Here is a 21,006-nt window from a genome sequence, read left to right as displayed (position 1 = left end):
CCACCTTTGTTCCTTCAGAGGCGTTGAGGGGCTCAGCTATTGCTGACTAATTGATAGTTGTAGTAACCGCTATAGGCTCCTTAGATTAGAAATGCATGCAGACGTGGGTCTCGATTCAAACACTAAGGAACGCACACCCTCACTTACTTACAGGCAGAAAGTCTTCATACTAATAGAGGTGTGATGGAGATAGCAGGACATAAAACAGAAGAGAGAGAGAGAGAGAGAGAGAGAGGGAGAGAGAGAGAGATGGCTGGCTGGCAGCAAGTATGCCCCTGCAAATAATTCTAAAATGCGTTTGCAAAATGCAGAAGCCTTCAGCACCATCCAACAATTCAGACACCCTTTTTATTTCTTCTCTGCGGGACGCCTCCATCCAGACTATTCGCAAAAACACGGAAAAGGTGAGAGCCCTGCCATCTTACTCAGAATTCATCTGATTTCCTTTTTTCCCCCCTGCCTTGTATTCCTCAATCCATTGTCCATGCATCTGATGGCAGCCGCCCTTGCTCTTGAATGCAAGTGTCACAGCAGGAGCAGAAAGAGGATTGAGGGAAGCCATTGTCAAAGCCACGGTCGGTCAGCTATTGTTTCTTGCTTTCACTGCTCTGCTTTTTTTTTTTTTTTTTTCCTGAGGCTTTCCCTTACTAGTGGCCTCTGTCCAGGAGGAGGGAGAAAATTGCAAGAGTTCATAGAGTAGTCGAGTGAAGCCGTTTTTATGGCACACTGTTTGATAAACAGCTCAGCGATCCAGTCCACGAAATTAGGAGATAAAGCAAGAGTGGAGGGCTCTGGTGGGAGTGCGAGGGGGGTGGTCTGGGGAGATTGTTTGCTCCATACTAGATGCCAAAGGCAGTTTCTTTGCAAGGACTTCTGTGGTGGTATTTGTTTTCTGCTGCATTTTTGGTTTTAAAAAATCATGAGAAAAGTCTTATTCATCTGTCAAGCTTCCCATTTGTTTATTTTTGTTCAGTTCAACAACTAGATGGAAATTTTAAGCAAGGCCAGATCTGCTGTTTGTGATTTGCTCAAATGTTGGAATCAGTTCAGCCTGAAATCAGTGATTGTCTTTTTCAAATCATTTAAGCTTGCATGTGAAATGTGTGTGGTAACTTTCCAATGTACATTACAAAAAAAAAAAAAAGAGAGAGAGAGAGAGAGAGAGAGATGCTTTTGACCATCATTGGTGTGGCTATAAATTTTAGGATTATGTTATTTTGCACCTTAACCAGAGAGCTGTTCTTTTGGGCGACATTTATGCAAAAGTGATTATCTGCTGGACAACTCCTCTGATAACTCCCAAACTTTTCAAAGGTTACAGAGGCACATGCTCAAGTAGATTTTTAGGAAAGTATTTCAAATGGCCATTCGACATAAGCATGAAAATGCTAGGAATTTTTTTCCAGCAACTTTAACTTCATGTAATCTATATTTCTTCAGCTGAATAAAAGTGATTAACACTGATTCCACATAGAATCAGAAAGCAGATTAAATTTGAATTCCATATTCAAGCAATTTTGCCAAAAAACAAACAAACTTGCAAATTTTATAAACTTAGTTGCAGTGTAGAAAAATCATGTCTATAATTGATTCTCCACGGTTTTCTTCCTTCTAAATATTGTACTATCTATACTTACGTAGAAAAATTATTCCAAATTGATCACTTCTTTCCCCCCCTCAAGCCATCTAACTTCTCACATGAGCCTGGGACTCTTCACTATTATCAGAAGTTGCTAAAACTCAGCATTTCAATCCTAAACTGTATTTTAAGCAGAGGAAGAAAATTTTTCTTTCAAGGCACCATTCCATTTTATAACTGTTGGTGGATTGATGTTCAATATGAGCTCATAATTTCTTTCTTTTCCAAATAATGATTGTAGTCTGTCTGTGAATATGGGGGAGAATAACTTTTGGGCTCCCTAAGAAAACACCTTAAATTAGAAGTGTGAGGATCCATGTGTATTAACAGCTACTTTGGCACCCTGCAAATAAATTCCCCCCCCTCTCTGTTCTCACTGCCTTGATTTAGGGGACTTGGGCCCAGCCACCCTGCCTCCTTCTTTTGTGAAGGAACATTTTGAAATGTCTATAGAAAGCAAACTTCTCGAAGAAATGCAGAACAGGGCATGGTTTGAATGCAAGTCTGAATTTAATTGCGGCCACCCTGGTAGCACACTGTTTAATTTCCAACACACATCTACATGATCCTTACAGCAACTCGGGGCCAGGAATTGTGAGCAAGGAAAATTTATCTGTGATAAAGTTACGTATCTTTTGCCAAGGAACAGTCACTTGGGATTGATTCAAAAGTCAAATTTAAATAAATGTTCCCAAAGCCTTTGTGTATGGGGAAGTTGGTATTGCTAACATCTTCGGAGTGTTTTGAGCCACGAGGAATGGAGAGCCCCATCTTCTGACCAATCTACTTGGGCAGAATGTGAAGTCAGGGGCAAATGGCTGAAATATTACAAGGCCAGCTAGGATTTCCACTTTAAAATGCTGAAGACAAAGAGGTTAATGAAAAGCTCAGGGTATGATGGAAGTGGTATAAACAAGTTCCTTCTGCACTCCAAACAGTGGTTCTCCAAGGAGCCGGAAGGAACACTTAGTCCCTTAGTCCCATGGGAGAACAGACTTGGAGGGAACCCCATCTTTTAGCCTGTGCCCCCTGCAGATATTTAATTTCTGCTGGATCAACTTAAAAGGAACAACTGCTCTTGTGGCCAAGGTCAGTCCCCAGATATTTTAAAGGCACAAGTTCAAGTTCAACCATTAATCCAAATATTTTACACAACTGTCTAGAGTTGTTCCAGTAGATACAAAACTTGCAAAATCATACAGAAGACCTAACCTGGACATTTCTGAAAAAATGAAAACCCCATCTTTAATATTTTACATATTGAACACAATGTGGTTAAAAGATTATTTGTGCCTTTTATCTTCTGGGCCTTAAAAATACAAATCTTTAAAAAACAAAGGGAAGAATAGTATCTTTTGGCATTTTGGAAGAATACCTTACTAAGAAGCAAGGAAAAGATCACATATATGTCTGTGTAAATGATATAAAAGGATGTAGCTGTTCTACTTCTATTTGCCCACAGGCCCTCAGGCTGATTTAATATAACCACTAAAATGGCAGGGGATGGCCCAAAATGCTAAATCATGTTCAATCCCCTCATTAACTCCAAACATTTTCATTCAACTGAAATTTTTTTTTTTTTTCCCAAAAGCTTATGGTTTGTTGAGACTCTACAGTTAAGTTACAGACACACCTCTCAGGGTCATCACCTTTTAAATCCTTTTGGATTTCTTTTTTCTCTTCTAAATTTGGAGGACAGTTGTGCTATCCCTTTCTGAATGAATAGCACACCTCCTTCTACCTAACTGTATGAGGCCTTCAGAGATAAATTTGCTCATTTAACTTCTTTTGTGACATAGGGTTCTAAGTACTCATAAGAAGTATAAAACATATTAGCAAAATGAAGACTCTCTACTGTGCTAATCAACCAGCACAACAAACTGTTCTTGTTGCATTTTGGGAAGCAAATAGAAAGCTCCTAATGGTTTGTTAAATTAGCAAAGAGGTGGCATTTGGATATGATGTTTTATGTTCAGGAGTTGGGTTTAAAAATAAGCGAATGTGGAGAATGAGGATGCCATTTACAAAGGATGCTTTGACTGAGCTCTATTTTCTCCCCAGATTTATTTTTCTGGGGTGGGGGGGAGGTGTGTACTATTTCACTTATATAGACTTGCTAGGCTAACTGCAGATGTTTGGGATTTCCTCGAAAAATAATTACATTATTTTGACAGTTCACATTTTAAGCACAGCATAAGAATCCTAAGAATATTTTAGGAGAAGTTACGTGGTAATCCAAGGCTTCCCCCCGCCCACATTCATTTAATGTGAAGTTCTATGTAAAAGAAACACTGATGATGTGGAGAAAATCTGTCCTCTACCCACTTCTCTGAGAGTAGATCTGAAAGGATGAGAAAAGGATATGTAATATTATATATACATATCCGTGAATATGTAATCCATAAAATGCCTACTCCAGGACTGTTGGCTCGAAAGTTTGTGGGAGGGTATTAAAAGGGATGTCTCAGATTAGCCACCCTTCAAACAGCGAGTGATATTGTAAGGCCTCTCTAACATTCTTCAATCCCTTTTACAAGTCTCCATCACTTTGGGCCCTCTCACCCTTCCCTCCTCAACTCCAGCGACTGGCAAGGTAGGACTGAAATAAAGCCCGACAGGAAACACCAGTGCCATTTGCCCAGTGAAACCAGGTCATCCAAGCATCCAAGAACTCATAGAATAAATGTAATTTATTCATGTTGTTTAACCTCTTAAAGGAAACCGGTTATTGTCCTTGTTGAAAAACTTTTTTCCCCCCAAATGCTCAACTCATTTGATCATCACAATCTAATTTGTCTTTATACTCTTGAAAGGAGTGACTTTTTTCCCCTGACATACATAAGGGGATACTGAGGACCAGAGAGAGCTTTGGCTTACCCAAGGTTGAGAAACCCATAGTGCTGGATCAGTGGACCAAAGTGAAGAAACTAAGCTTCCTAGTTCAGCTCCTTGTGCCTGCGCTCATCACTTTGCACGGTTACTCTTGAGATCTCAGAGCAATTCTGGGCTGGTTAGTAGGATCCAAGACCTAGCCTGCCCTTAAAAACTGACAATCAAAGAGGAAAGTTGTTTCAGTAAGATGCACTTTGCTGGTTTCAGGGACCTATTTCCTGGTAAAGAGAATCAATCTTTCTGTACATTGGAGACATTTAAGATAGTTTTGAATTTCCCTTTCTTTTCATGTAAAGCATTAACAAAGCAGAACATGGGAACATTAGAATGGATCATATTAGAAGAGTTGAAACTTCTCAAAATGGTTTCCACCCCCCTCCCCCCACTACTTGCTCATCTGGGAAATGACCTAAAATGGCACCTCAGTGTGGTGATCTTCACTGGGGCCCATCCTTCCCTGATGAGGACTCGTTCTTTTGGATAGGCCTTCCACTTCATTTTGTACCAGTGAAATTTGGTGGTATGGATAATCAGTTAGAATCACTTAAGCCCAGACTCGTGGTTTTTTTTTTTTTTTTTTTTCCTGGTATCCGATTTTACAGGACGAATCTGAACCAGGGCCTCAATTCTTGACTTCATTTCATTCTTCTTGATGGAGCCTTAAAACACGGCATTACGGCTAATAACACAAATGACCTCACTGTAGAAAGACAATCATCTATCCTTGCTCATAGAAATTGAGAGTAATCATGACTCTGGGGACTTTTAAATAAAATCATAAAATGTGAATTCAAGTTCACCAATATCCCTATGTCTTTTATCTTAAATAAGATGTGCAGGGTCATTATTTTTTGCCTCTGAGTAATTTCACACACAAACCTATCAGGAAAGAAACTCTAAGATTTTTTGACATGTCTGCTGTTTTGATGGCAACCATGCTTTCTGTCCCTCCTCTCATTCGGTGTGCTATGACCAATGTTGAACTTGTTCTTTTTATTTAACTCAAGTTAATGTGATTTCCCAACTTCTAGAAAAATGGTTTCTCAGGGGTGACTCACTAGCCAACAGTGTTTTGAATGATGGTTTCAGCTAAGTTGTGCCTAAGCTTTCAAAATGGTTGGGCAATTTATAAACTTGTAAAAGGTTATTTGTGTTATTTTATTTAAATATGGAGAAGAAGAGAGACTTTATCATGTTTGTGCTTTTAAAAAACATGGTAATTATTATTACTGTGTAAAAAAAACATACTATGCATTGTTTTCATAACTTTTAATAATAAGGTGCAGTTGAGTGGATGCCCATAAATATCTTGATATTTTGGTGTATTTTTTAAAAACAAAATTTCAAATATTTCAAAATTTCAAAACTCTTCAGTTGTGGATAAAGTAATGTTAAAAGTTTTCATTATCTGGTAGGCCTATGTACTATGAACACATTGAACAGTGATCCAACCCTCAGCTTTGAATGGAACTTGTTACATAAGTAGGCATTACTTTTGATTTTCCTGAGAATTTTATTTCTGTGTCCCCTCTATTTTTTTTTTCTTTTTTACTCCTGAACAAGATTAATATGACACATGCCAATCTTGTGAATATATTGGGACAACTGGAGAGGAGCAAAATGGCTGGTATTTGGCTGGATAAATAAGCTAGAAATTAGAACAGTGATAGATCCTTGTTTTTGGTGACTTGACTTGAAATACCAGGATAGATACAGGACAATGGCTAGGGTTGGGGTGTAGCCATGAAAGGCTCAATCTGTCCTTTCCTGGAAACACAACTGAGAAGGGCACTGCATCCTCTCAACTTATTCTGGAACATTCCATAAGACTATGTCAATTGACAAATATTTGCTGAATGCTTGTGCTCAGTCCAAGGCTGGAGGAGGTGTCAAAATGTAAGAGTGGTAAAAGATACAGTGAGGATCCCTGCAAAGAAACAACAGTACATTCAGTTTAGTTGTTCTAGAACATTGGCGAGTGGAGCTATTTGTCAGACACTGTGCCATATGCCACAGGTAAGAAAGAGAGAAAAATATGGTTCGGACCCCTAATGGTGTTACAGTCTTAGTTAAGGACGTGGACTCCTTAATAGATAGTTTCAGTAAAAAGTGGTATATGCCGTGTGCTGTGGTGAAGCAAGGCATTGCCACTTCTTAGAGCTGGGAAAAGCTGACTAGGAGATGATGTCTAATTTGAACTTTGAAGATTTATTTAGTGGTCACTAAAATTCTGCACTCTTGTTTGGTGCTGGGGATTCAAAGAAAGGTAAGACAGTATCTATCTTTGAGGAGATCACGGTTTAATTTAGTCAACAAACAGGTCAGGAAACTCAGCACACACTCACATAACACACACACGCAAACACACACACAGAGTGCAATAGGGTGTAACTATAACAGACTTAAACAATTATGTAGGAGACCAAAAGAAAGACCTGTAGCTTTTTGGAGGGAGTCAAGGAAGGTAGCCTACCCAAACTGTTGGTCAGTAGATTAGCACTGTGAATAGAATGATATGAAGGTGCAGAGGAGAGAACAGCTAATTCTGCCTGGAAGAGGGGAGGAATTGGTGAAGACTTCATGGAAGAGTTGGCATTGGCTTGAGCATTGAAAGTTAAGTGGGATTTTTTTCAGGTAGGGTTAATGATATGAGAACAGAAGGGAATTCCAGGGTGAAATGGCATGAATCAGGGAAGGGGGCTGTGAGAGGGTATGGTGTGTCTAGGGCAACAAGGTCTAGTTGGTTTGTCTGGAACCTCCTGGGCCTGGAAGAAATTGGAGGAAATCAGGTCAGGAAAGTGGCCTGGAGCCATGTGAAAGCCAGGTTAAAGAACCCGTTGTTTGTTCCTGAAAGGCAGTGAGGAGCCGTTATTACTGGAAATTTTGAAAAGTAATTTGGGCAATAGAGGGAGAAAGGATTGGAGAGGAGGAAGTTTAAAACGATGGTGCTCAACAGTGATGGGCAATATATCAGAAAAATCTGGGAAGCTTTTGCAAAATACACAGGCTGTTTTTTTTCCCCTCCCTAGTCTTCTGTCTTTTCCCTCACCTCAACCAAGTTTCTGATCTGATACAGGGTGATGGGAAGGTAAATGAGGATATTTTGAAAAGTTTGCTAGGTGATACTGATACATCATGCCCTCCACCATTGCATTAACTCACTCAAGAGATGTTCGTGGAAGGCTGAGGCAATGTAGATGAGGGAGGATGATCTCAGCGATGCACATAAATTGGGATTAATAGGATGGATTGGAGGTGGGTATGTTGGAGAGGAAACATGATAAATACTTGAGTATCTAGTGTAAACAACTGAGAAACCATGAACTGAAATGAGTCCAAGGAGAGGAGCAGCATCTTTGGACAAGGTCATGGATTCAACTTGATACCTGTAGAATTTGAGGTCCCTGTAGGCAGTTAGTAACAGAAGAAGCTGGAGTTCAAGAAAGCTTACAAGCATACATACCTGAGTCAATTATGAAGCAATAGAAAATACCATATAGTGTTTTAAAAAGGCAACAAAAACCCAGAGACAAGGCAGATTTGTATTGGCTGGAACAGATGGATAAGTCTTCATGAAGAAGTAGAACTTGAGTTGCATCTCAAAGCATTAATAGAAAATTCAACTTCAAGAAATGAGATTAAAAATGGAGATCATCGGGGTGCCTGGGTGGCTCAGTTGTTTCGCGTCTGCCTTTGGCTCAGGTCATGATCCCAGGGTCCTGGGATCGAGCCCCACATCGGGCTCCCTGCTCAGCGGGAGGCCTGCTTCTCCCTCTCCCACTCCCCCTGCTTGTGTTCCTGCTCTCGCTATCTCTTTCTGTCAAATAAATAAAATCTTAAAAAAATAAAAAATAAAAAAATAAAAATGGAGATCATTTACAAAAAAGTATGGAAGAGAGAAAGAAAAATGGTGTTTCAAGAGGGCAGAACAGTAATATAAATGGCTTAATAATAAAACTTAATACACTCTCATTTATTTCTCATTCTTAGCTGGAGCCATTATTATTTGCAATTTATAGATGAAGAAATAAGTTCAGAGAGGTTAAACAAATGACCCAAATAGTTCCAAGGGAAACAGTGTGCCTTGACTCTAGAGCCTTTACAGTCTTGTTCTGATCCATTAGGTTGTGTGTCCTTAAAAGCAGGGTTCATTTCTTACATATTCTTAAATACCTTCTGGCTAGTGGTAGCCTGAAAATAGAATAGACTCTCAATAACTATTTGCTGAATTAAACTTCACAACTTTTTTGTGCATCAGTTTAATTATTTGTCATCTATACTTAAGGCTAAACATGGAACGTAACATTGTAGGACCAAAAAGTACCATGATGATTTTCTAATCCAGTCAGCTCATGTTATAAGGGAACAAGTTAAGTCTCGGGAGAGGAAGTAACTTACCTAGAATTTCACATCCATGTCACATCTCATATCATAAAATCTCACATCTCCTATTGGCAGAGTGAATCAAGACCTCCATCTCCAATCCTTCTTCAACTCGGGCTTATCTCGCATACCATTGAATCCAAGAGAGTCATATGTGCAAAGTGTGAGGCTGTCCTCCCTCCCCTGAGCTCTACAGAGTTAGATGGGAATGAGACATGTGGATAGGACATAGAAGGTTATTTGATAGGTAAGATCTTTGACTATCTTTTTAATTATTCAGTCTAGTCATTGTATTTAATGGCTTGAATAAGAGAAGGATGATGCAGAATTCAGACATGGCATTTAATGAGCAATTCTTCTGAGAAAAGAACAGCAAGTAAAAGGTTAAGGGAGGTAGTAAATGTTTCAGTGTGTTTGGTGTTGGATGCTATGGAGTCACCTTTGATTTGCTATTTTTTAAAATGGAAAAAATGTAGTCTCACCTGCTCGGGACAGATGAGGAGAAATACCATCCCCAGGCTGGAGAACTGACAAGGGAGTGGTGTGAGCCTTGGTGGAAAGGGTCCAGGGCTGGGATCCAGGACCTCTGAGGGCACTAGCAGGCTGTGAGATTTGGGGGCTCTCCCAGGTTCCTCGTCTGTAAATGAGAGGATTAGATGAGATTTGTCTAGCTTTTGTTTGTCACTTGCCCCTTCTCAACTAAACCCCTTCCCAAAGCTGATGAGCCCCTCCTTCCCAGCAAGGGAAATAAAGAAATAACTTGAGTCTGCTCTACACCACCATGAATGTTGGTTCCTAAGGCTGAGCAGAGTCTCTGGGGCTGCATGAGCATTGAGTGGCCGACTCTTTACTCAGCCAACACCACAAGGGTCCAGGTGGCCTCTCTGGTCCCATCAGCCTGATCTTCTAGGCCCATCCCCATCAGCCTGTCCTCCGGGCTGGACTCTACTTCTGGCCTTCTGTGCTTTACCTCAACTATACGTTCTTGATGATGACCATTTGTTGATCTCACTCTTCATCTGCTTCTCCCATCCTGCCCCTCACGTTACATCCCTTTGATTTTTTAATGCATTTTTTCTTTAAAATTTTTTACTTTTTAATTAACATATCATGAAACTGACTTATTTGCGTATACATTTCTATGAATTTTAACACAGCTATAGATTCATGTAATCATCACCAAAAGCAAGATCCAGAACAGTTTCAACAACTCCAAAACATTCTTTCATGCTATTCCTTTGTAGTCATACCTTGCTCTCACCCCTTGTCCCTGACAATGCTGAGATGTTGAAAATCTTGTATAAATGAAATCATGCAAATAGAGCTTTTTGAGAAAGGCTTCTTTCACTCAGTATAATGCCCTTGGGGTTCATCCACATTGTTGTATGTATCCATAATTTACACTTTTTTTTTTTTTTAATGTTGAGTGGTTTTCTGTTCTATGGATATATATACCACATTTATTTTATACATTCACTGGTAGTAGGACATTTGGATCGTTCCCAGTTTGGGGTGATGACAGACAAAGCGGCTATAAATATCTATGTATGAGTGTTTGCGTGAGCCTAAGTTTTCTCTTCTCTAGGGTAGATCCCCAGGCCGGGGAGTGCTGGGTTGACTCCCTTCATAGGGATTTGCCTCCCATTTAGGAGCCTCAGTTGGCCCTACCCTGGGACTCCTGATGCTGCGTTCATACTTGCTGCCTTCCTTCTTCCTCAGATGAGCAGGCCCGTCTGCCAGTGTACTGCTGGCTCCATGTTCTTCCATCCCACCCCACTTTCTGGCTAGGAGCTCCCAACAGGTGATAAGACTAGAGCCCGTTTTCCTTAGTCTAAGTCTCTTCGGGCTCTGGATTTGCCCGGAATCAGATTATTGCACCAGTGCTATAGTACCCTCTGCTGGCTGATTGGCAAAGCTGGGTTCCAGCCTGTGCTGAGGGCGAAGTGGTAGGTGCAGGGGCAGAAGGACAAGTAAGTCGGGGAGGGAGGTAGTTGTGGCACGCTACCATTGTGGTGACAGCCTGACAAGGACACTTCATGTATTTGATGCTACACATATAGATAAATGCTGTAATATTTTTGTGGAACCCTACAATATTGTGCTTGTCTTCTCAATTGTAGGCAAAGATGGGCTGTCTGGAAAGCTGGACTCAGCCTGGAGCCTGCTACCCAGATTGCTATTTTGTGAAGACTTCCGCATACAAATGACTCAGATGGAAACATGCAGAAATGATCTTGGAGGGCCATCTGGTCCTTGCTGGTTCTAAAAGCTTCATTCAGCCTGGTGGATGGATCCAGTACAAAAGATAGTGAGGGCCCTTCACTGAGGTTTAAATATGCTCCACGGACCGAGGCAAGCGGCTGACTTTAGAACTAGCTGATGCGGATGCTCGGGGGCCAACTGATGGCGCCTCCCCCTTCTAGGTCCGTGGAAGTCTGGTGAATGTTTAATTGATGATCATGCAGTTGCATGGAGGCTTCGAAACACACACACACGCACACACACACACACAGTTTTGCGTCATCGGGGAGCATGTGTTAATTTGTCTGGGTGTCTGAAACGAGTGGGAATGAGGCTGACCCAGCAGGTCAGGCAGTGAGGTCTGTCAGAGCCATGGGATCATGGTGATGTGTCATATTTAATCCGTGAGGACAGTGCTGCCAACCTTGCATTTTGGACAGTGGTGCTGATGGGCTTGCCGTGGGCACTCACTGGCTGCTTGCCTTTTGACCTGAGGTATGGCTGTGTGTTCTGTGGCCAAGGGACGGGGAGTGTCTCCTTGCTGGGAGGCTACCAGGCTTGGACGGGGTTGGAATCCTATGCTCTCAGCCTCATCTGCAGGCTCTGACGGAGTCCAGAAGAGACTGGGCGTGTGGTGAGAGGGACACTGAGCACCAGGGAGCATAGGTTTGAGACAGCCACCTCATCTGGCCAAGCACGTGAAGAGCCCCCTCCTCTTGTTCCTCCGGGCTCTAGCTTTCTCTTCTGACAGTGGCGTGAGGGGAGATGGGCGCGCATCCTTTAGTTTATGCAGACAGAACCACAAGACATCCTACATTATGACAACGTAATTCATGCTTTAATGCTTTCTCACTCCCTAGGATGAAACGTTACTGAGTCCACGGGTTGCGCCTCATCTCCATGTACCCCCAGCCTTAGCACAGTGCTGAGCCCACAGATACAAGGAAAAGGGAGCTCATTAAATGCTAAGGAGAGAGGCGTGTTGTTTGAAGGGCACCCATAAGCTGGGTGAGGTATATAGGTGTTGGGACAATGGGGAAATTATTTTCCCTTTACCTCAAGTAATCTGTCTTTCTTGTATTCCCTCTCAGTAAAGATGCTGCTGTTCCATCTTCCATTGTTCTCATCTTTCCAAGACTGTGGTGCTCCAGGAGATCTGCCCTGTGGAAGGGGAACCCAGATCTAGACTATTGGTCAGATGAAGTCAACTGGTAAGTCCTTCCCTGCGAGTTTAATGTTTCATTTCAAAAACTTATCAAATCACTACAAAGGCCACATTGGTCTGCATTGCCCCTGCCCGAAGACATGAAGCGAAACCTCTTACCAGTCAAAAGCAAAGGTTAATGATTTAGAACTTTTTAGGCTGTTCTGATATGTTTCTTCTATCAAGATGGCGCTTCAAGCAATGTCTAACTGTGGGTGGAGAAATTTAACATTATTGGTTTTATGAACCTGTGGTGAGGCTTATGGTCTGCAAGAAAGACTCGATCGGGGTCCAGAGTTCACCATCTTTCTTCAGCAACGCTTTCCCTCTTTTCCTCTCAGGATCCATGCTTTCACGCAGAGTTTTAGCCTTTCTTTGTTAGTGGTTTTATAGGGGCTTCCCCTAGCGCGGTCCCTTGCGGTGTTTGCCAGGGCTAGAGATTTCCATTCGCTCCTGCTAAGTTTACTGATGGTGGTGATTGCAGTGCCTGTATTCTCTTATTTTTTTATTTTTTAGTAAATATACATGACATAAAAATTACTATCTTAATAATTTTTTAACAAAGTTATTACAATATTATTGATTATATTTCCCATGCTGTACTTTTCATCCCTGTGACTTATAATTGGAAGCTTGTACCTCTACCTCTCCTTCCTGATATCAACGCCCACCTCCCAATTTTCCTCCCCTTTGAAAACTACCAGTTTGTTCTCAGTGCTTACGAATCTGTTTCTGTCTTTTTTGTCTGTTCGTTTGTTTTGTTTTCTAGATTCCAGATACAAGTGAAATCGTATACTATTTGTCTTCACAGTTTGTTGTGTTGTGACTGGCTTCTGTCACTTAGTATTATGTCCTCCAGTCCATCCATACTGTAGCATGTATGAGGATTTCCTTCTTTTGTAAGGCTGAGTAATATTCCATTGTATGTATAGACCACATTTTATTTATCCATTCATCTGTCAATGGACACTTGGGTCACTTCCACCTTTTGGCTCCTGTCAGTAGTTCTGCTATGAACATGGATGTACAAATATCTCTTCAAGACCCTGCTTTCAATTCTTTTGGATATGTACCCACAAGTGCAATTGCAAAATCATAGGGTAGTTCTATTTCTAAGTATTAGAGGCACCAACGTACACTATTTACCAACTGGCTACATTATCTTACATTCCACCAACAGGGCATATGGCTTCCAATTTCTCCATACTTTCTCCAATGCTTATTTTCTGCTTTTTTGGGGTAGCAACCATCTTAAAGAGAGGGAGGTAGTATTTCATTGTAGTGTAAGTTTTGCATTTCCTTGAGACGTGGTGATATTTTCACGTACTTACTGTCCATTTGTATGCATTATTTGCCAGAATTCAAGTCCTTTGCCCATTTTTGAATCGAGTTACTTATTTTTGTTGAGTTGTAGGAGTTTTTCATCTATTTGGGATCCCTCATCAGATAGACGATTTGCAAATATTTCCTTCTATTCAGCGGATTGCCTTTTTGCTGATCATGCCATTTAATGCACAGAAGTTTTAAATTTTGATGTAGTCTGATTTATCTATTTTTTTTTCTTTTTCTGCTTGGCTTTTGATGTTACATCCCAGAAATCATTGCCAAATCCAATGTAATGAAATTTTTCCCTATATTTTCTCTTAAGTGTTTTGTAGCTTTAGGCCTTATATTTAGGTCTTTGATTTATTTTATGTAGTACTTGTTTTTACCCTTCCCTAGACAGTGAGTTTCTTGAGCACAGAGGCTCTGGCTGTCCATCTGCATATTCTTGGCACTTAGGATATACCTGGAACAGAGTAGGTGATCAGTAAATTATAGCTGAAGGAAACAACTTTATCAGACATGATGAGACTACACCAAAGAATGTATTTATAGTGATTTGCCTTCTCCATATTAATTATAGCACACTGCCTTGGGGACCCATAAAGAAATCTCTAAATTAAAGAAGTAATACTTCTTGCAAGGGCTTTTTGGCATTTTATTTATTTACTTTTTCATTGAGGATATTTAATGGAATATTTGACTATTTGTCATACTGGTTGTGGCTTTATCACACTTGACCTTGAATGCCTTTCTCACGAGCTCTGTGCACAGTTAGCTTTAGACTGATAAAACTGTGCAAAGAGATTGTTTCTCCTGTCCACATGGGTCCCCCAAACCCTGGGTCAATCAGTGGAAGAGGCGGGCACCCAGTCAACAGCTGACCAAGTTAGCTTTGTGACCTGGGGCAAGTTTTCCACATCTCTGAGCCTCCTTCAGTTCCTTCATTTATATGAGAGTCCTAGTTCTAAAATTATCCATGTAGGTACTGGTGGTAGGATATTTCAAAGAGAAGTAGAATTTTTTTAAATTTTATATTATTATGTTATATTAATCACCATACATTACATCATTAGAAGTAGAAATTTAAGTACCTTTGGGAAGAAACCAAGAGAAGATGGACCACAGTCTGGCTCGCAGAGAACCTTCCTACCCTAGAGATGATCTGAGAGTCAGGTGGAGAGAAGGCTGTACCCAGGGTCTGCAGAGATGTTCCTGCTTGCACCGCATGCGCTGTCAGGGAAGGCGGTGAATTGAGAAAAAGTCCTATTATTGTTGTTGTCATTGCATCAAGGACATCAACCCATTTCAGACATTCCAGAGTCAGCTGTCTTGTACTTGGGTGTGTGTGGTGGCACAACCAGTTTAAAAGATAAGAGGGCTCTTGGTTACACTGTTAGTTAAAGCTGTGAAGACTGCTCCTCCCCCCGCCCCCCAAATCCCATACATCCCACGTGTTTCTTGGTGAGTTTCAGCCATGTTTGAGAGACAGTTATGGCTCCATCCTCCCTGGTGGACTCCTCCACATGGTAGCCTATGGGTACTAGCATCTGATGCTGAGGTCTCCCTTCTGCCACAGCCATTCTTGGACCTTTCTGAGCCTGGACACTGGGTCATCTTTAGGGTGCCCATCAACAGCAAGGCCTAGCAAGGGCGTCAGGGAAATCTGGATTCTGATCTCTACTCTTTCCATCTAGATGAGGTTTGGGCAAGTGAATGACCCTCCCTAGGAATGGGTTTCGACAAGTGTGAAATAGTAGGGTTTTTATCTACTATTTTATATAGAGAATTGGGTTGTCGAAAGAGGGAAGAGTGGAAAGAACTTAAGTTATTGAGCACCTTTTATATGCAAGGTACTCAGCCAGCTGCTTATACAATTTTGCTTAATGCTCACCTTAGGATGGGAAAATTGATGCTCAGAGAGGTTAGGTGACTTGTTCAGGGTCACACAGCTTGTACACAGCAGAATCAGGATTCTAATGCATATCTGGTGGATCTAAAGCCAGTGTTCTTTCTCCCACATCATTGGACCTTGGCATGGAATTAAATGGGTATATTCTGCACTGATGGGAAACCCCTTTTCCCTCCTTCCCCTGCTCATGTTGCTAATTTGCTTTCCTTAGGGCACCTGAGAAGGAGGCTCTCAACCTTTGAGCCTTCTGTTGGCTTTTACCTTTGCTGAAGAGCAGATACCACCTATTTTTCCCAGAAGCTATATTTTCTAGAGAAAGAAGAAACTTTGGGTCAAATTGTCAAATGAGGAGCCGGGGGTGGGGGTGGGGGTGGATGCGGTGTAAAAATTGCCCCAAAGACAAAGAGCCAAGTACAAGTGAGGCTTCATTTATCTGTGATTCCAACTTGTGGTCGTTTCTTTTGCTCTCTTTTCCTTTTTCTAAACATATTGTTCGGAAACTCATTCTTGCTGGGGGCCCTGGTGAGTGTTATGGTGTCCAGATTCCTGCTCTGGGGCCCTGGATTCACAAAGGCCAAGTTGACGTCCATTCTGCATCTGGCTTATTTGATGCCAGAGGAGTGCTGAGGTCTCCTGAGAGAGCCAGGAGAGATTTGCCTCCTGCAGAGGTTTGGATAAGCCCCAGCTAATCTCCATGGCTTCTTAAGGGCACACCTGCTTGTCTGCCAGCCAGCAGCCTCCTCGCTCATTTCCCGTGGGACGGCTGGGGTCAGAGGGCCTCCAGAAAGCCTTTTATCCCCCACCACCCCGCCAGGCCCCCCTCAGCAGCACCTGGGTCCACACATAAGACTTTCTTTGAGGGGAGGTCTAGACGTTGTCCCTCCCAGAATGGGGGCTGGTGCCCTTTTCCTTCTTTTTGAGGCAGCTTGCTTGTTCCTTCCTTCTAAATAAGCATTTAATTCAAGCTTTATCATGCATGGCTCAAACTTTATCCCACTGGGGCCAAGCTGATCTGAATTAGTTTCTGGGCTGCTGAGCTGTGAACACATAGTAGGTGCTCAGTAAAGAAAGATGAGGTCTGGTGATGATCTGCTTGGGACTCCATGAAAGATCCACTGTCATTTTCTATCTGTCTCATCGCTGGGATGTGATAGTAACACCCATAATATAACATGTCAGAGAATTCAAGTCATTTCTGGTCAGCCGTGGGAGTTAGGGATTCTCTCCTTCCTCCTTTCCCAAATCACATTGTCCTTCTTAATTATCCTTTAGGAGTAGCTAGTAGTGAAGTTGATTTGTATTTTATGAGCATTCTGCTCAGGATGGGCAGTCAGGGACTGTTGTTTGACATAGGAAGCTCCGAGGTGTTGCCTTCTTTCTTTTTTTCTTTCCTTCCTTCCTTCCTTCCTTCCTTCCTTCCTTCCTTCCTTCCTTCCTTCCTTCCTTCCTTCCTTCCTTCCTTCTTTCCTTCCTTCCTTCCTTCCTTCCTTCCTTCCTTCCTTCCTTCCTTCCTTTCTTCCTTCCTCCGCCCTCCTTCCACCCTCCCTCCTTCCTCCCTCTTTCTTCCCTCTCTCTCTCTGTCTCTGTTTCTCTCTTTATTTTTTTTGTATGTCAAATGGAAGCGTGATCATTTTTGAAGAGAGTGCTATGAATGACAATCTGTAAGGGTATGGCTGAAAAGAATCTAATTTAAAAAAACTGTGATCCTCTCTTCCTTTGAACTCACCAATTGTTCTGCAGGTTTGTAATTCCGCTTGTCCCTAATTCCACTAATATTTGTTAAGCCCTTCTTCTAAGTCCCTGGGCTGAGTAAGGGGATGAATCCAGCCCCATGGAAACCAGTTTACCTAGGAAGATAGGCCACTAGAATTACATGAGAGAGCCGTGTGTGGGTTGAGGGCGTATTTGAGCATTAAAGAAGGGAGCGGGATAAATAAGCCTCAATTCCTCTGATTGTGGGCATGATATCACAAACTTCTCCATTCTTCAGTTATCTTCCCCAAACCATGCCGGGTATGCAGTGTCATCTCCATATAATAGACGAGGAAATAGAAGCTCAAAGGATTGAGTCATTTGCCAAGTTGGTTGTAGTGCAAAGACGATAGCCCGGGTGATACAACTAGGATTTGGAAACCCAGTTATAATTTGAACCCAGCACTGGATCTGAACAACCCTTGGGTTTGATCCTATTCTATCGACACAGAAAAGCCACTGTCATGGAGGCGGAGAATTCTGTGTAAGGAGCCACTTGAAACAGTTAATACTGTAAAGTGATTAAAAAGGGGGTGGGAAGGATGGGGTGGCTGGGTGATGGACATTGGGGAGGGTATGTGCTATGGTGAGCACTGTGAATTGTGTAAGACTGTTGAATTACAGACCTGTACCTCTGAAACAAATAATACATTATATGTTAAAAAAAAAAAAAAAGAAGAAGAAGAAGAAGAAGATGGCAGGAGAGGAAGAATGAAGGGGGGGAAATCGGAGGGGGAGACGAACCATGAGAGACGATGGACTCTGAGAAACAAACTGAGGGTTCTAGAGGGGAGGGGGGTGGGGGGATGGGTTAGCCTGGTGATGGGTATTAAAGAGGGCACATTCTGCATGGAGCACTGGGTGTTATACACAAACAATGAATCGTGGAACACTACATCAAAAACTAATGATGTAATGTATGCTGATTAACATAACAGAATAAAAATAAAATAAATAAATAAATAAAAATAAAATTTTTTTTTTATTTTATTTTTTTAAAGGGGAACACATGTAAAGATAATTTACCAGCTAACTGCTCCTCTTCCCTTGCAGTGTGGATTGTATACATAGCAGGGTATGTGGTGACTTGAAACTATGGGGTTTAATTATTTTAGCTGGAGCACGCTACCTCTTCCTCCGCTTGCGGCATCCCCGTTAGGATGCCTCCTGCTCGCCGGCATGCTTTGGCATTGTCTCTGCCTGATATGTACACAAATGGATATTCCACACCTGCCTTTTCCCTAGTGGAGCACACAAACAGCAAGCAGACAGACACTATCTGAGAGTCTGCAGCTCAGGGCCCATAATATTGTGGCAGAAAGTAGAAAATAAAGCAGCCAGTGCTGGGTGCAGGATAATAGCATAATAGGATAAGTGTGAGAGAGTCAGGAGGCGGTAATGGCCCTGGAGATGTAGAAATTCTGGGAAAGTAGGGCGGTATGAAAGCAGAGACGCCATCTGGGGGATTCAGGCAGTTGTGAGAGACTCTGAATGACACAATATGGAGATCTGTTACACAACACACCAAATAGTAGTAAAGTAATCATCTGGCCTTACAATCGTCAGACATACTTTGTTTGAAATGCCACATTCCTGGCCACCAACACTGGGGTAGCCATGGATAAATGGCAGGGGTATGAATTGACTCTTCCTCCAAGCCAATTAATGTTGCAGAAAGTGAGAATCTCAAGAATCGATGACTCCTTTCTTCCCTAGATGGACTCTGCACTCAACCAGCAGGGGGCACTACCCATGCCCTCAGCACTTCTCCTTCAAGGACAAGAAACAGGTAGATCAGAAGGGATTGAGAAAGAAACTCCACTTTCCTGAGTGAGTGTGTATTGTGCCGGGTGTGATGGTTGGCTTTTCGTGTAGATCATCTCATATGTTCCTCATCTTGCCCCTTTGAGGTTGGTGGCATCATTCTGATTTTAAAGATGAAGACCCCGAGCCTCAGAGAAGGACTTGTTTAACTTTCCATGGTTGGGGAGCCAGGATTCTCATTTGGGTCTGGATCACTCCCAGGTCCCTGCTCTTTCTGCTACATGCTGTGTTTCCAGAGGTGGACCCATCCCTGAGCGCACTATGTCTGCTCATTTGAGATCCTTTCCCAAATAGACATTATCCATGAAAGTTTCTTTTGACATGAAATGCTTCTCTTTAAGTCTCTGGAAAGCTGGAATCAACTAACCGACCAACTAATCAACTAATCAACTTTCAAGTAATTGAAGTGATTTTTCTCTATGTCAATTTTAGACGAGAGAGACAGAGGAGAGGCAAACCACTTAGTTAAGGAATTTTGACAAAGCATTAACTTCTTGAGTTTACATTCATCTCGGTACAATTTCTCAGCTCAATATTCTGTACCTTCTAGTCTATTGAACTATGACTGCTAAAGTTTACAGTGATGACCCAGAGGTGTGGCCAAGATCTAAATCATTAAAGAGGACCAAAGAAAAGCATAGAAGAAAGAGTACTGATTTTGAATGTCATAAGATTATAGACGTGCGTCCCCAGGCAGCCATATAGGTCCTGGCCCTGGGCAAACTGATCACTGTAACCTCAGTTCCATCAGCTGGAAGGTAGGTGTGTGGTACCTCAAAAGGTGGTTGTGAGAAATCAATAAGCTAATGTGTGGATAACTCATCTAGCACAGGGAGTTAACACGTTGGCCCCGCTGAGTAAATCCTAGTTTCCTTCCTAAGGCAGAAGAGTAATTTTTAACCACAAGTAGAACAAAATAGATACTGGTCATTTTGAAGTTTTTCCATTTTTACCACTAGTGCTGCATCTGTGAAATGGGTCAAGAGGATTGGGGAGCCACAGAGCATTTGCGTCCGCAGAAGGGCCCTGACAGCGTGCTCCCAATGTAGAGTTTAAGTCCTGGCAATGGACTCTGCCTCTTACATTATTTTTGCTTCTGTTGGTGTAGGTTCTCAAAACAATATGTCATATATTGAACAACAATAATAAAAACAAAAATATGGAGGTGTGAGCAACCCGCAGTAGAATTTGCCAGTTTATCCCCTTAATTCAACAACTCAACTTTCTCCGAGCAGACTTAGCCAAGAGGAGCAGATAGCACAATCCTAGGCTACAATCTCCATGCCCTCTGCATTTCCCTGTAATCCATTGTTCTGTGGCTCCAGGCTCCACCCAGACAGCTCGATGGACTTTAGAAATATATGTCCTTGTTTCTATGCATCAAGATGGGTCAAGTGCACACTAGTGACCCCGACATGATGAAGACCATGAGGAAGAGAAAGGCCTAGAGAAACATATTTAGTTGCAGTTACAAGTCAGCCCCATACAGAGATGTGTGGCATGGAGTTAAGGCCGCTTTCTGCCTTTGTAGTGAGTCAGCCTTGGTGTGAGTCTTGGGGTTACCATGTACAATCCTGGGATGTTAGGAATGTGGCTTAACAGCTCCAAGCCTTAGTTTCCTTAGTAGTGAAATGGACCTGGCTCATGTAATAAGTTCTCAGTAGGTTTTAAGTCATTAAATACAATTTGCTTTCTGTTTATCCTGCTCTTCGTAACTTCATTTAGCTACCTCCTAATCTCTTCTGAGACTGAGGTATACTTTATTCTCATCATTCTCAAAATAGTTCATACTCTCAGTGTTTTCTCGTTGAATCGGCCAGATGGGCGCTAAACTAT

General features: G+C 42.0%; 1 pseudogene; it reads left to right on the top strand.

Moving 5' to 3' along the window:
• Positions 1 to 305: 305 nt before the first annotated feature.
• Positions 306 to 21,006, top strand: part of LOC116646832 — a 68,857-nt pseudogene continuing 48,156 nt past the window's right edge.

The sequence above is a fragment of the Phoca vitulina genome, unplaced genomic scaffold, assembly GCF_004348235.1.
Source record: "Phoca vitulina isolate PV1807 unplaced genomic scaffold, GSC_HSeal_1.0 scaffold38, whole genome shotgun sequence".
In the NCBI taxonomy this organism is placed as follows: Eukaryota; Metazoa; Chordata; class Mammalia; order Carnivora; family Phocidae; genus Phoca; species Phoca vitulina.
The sequence above is the reverse complement of the archived record's forward strand: the minus strand, read 5'-3'. Positions and strand labels throughout refer to the sequence as shown.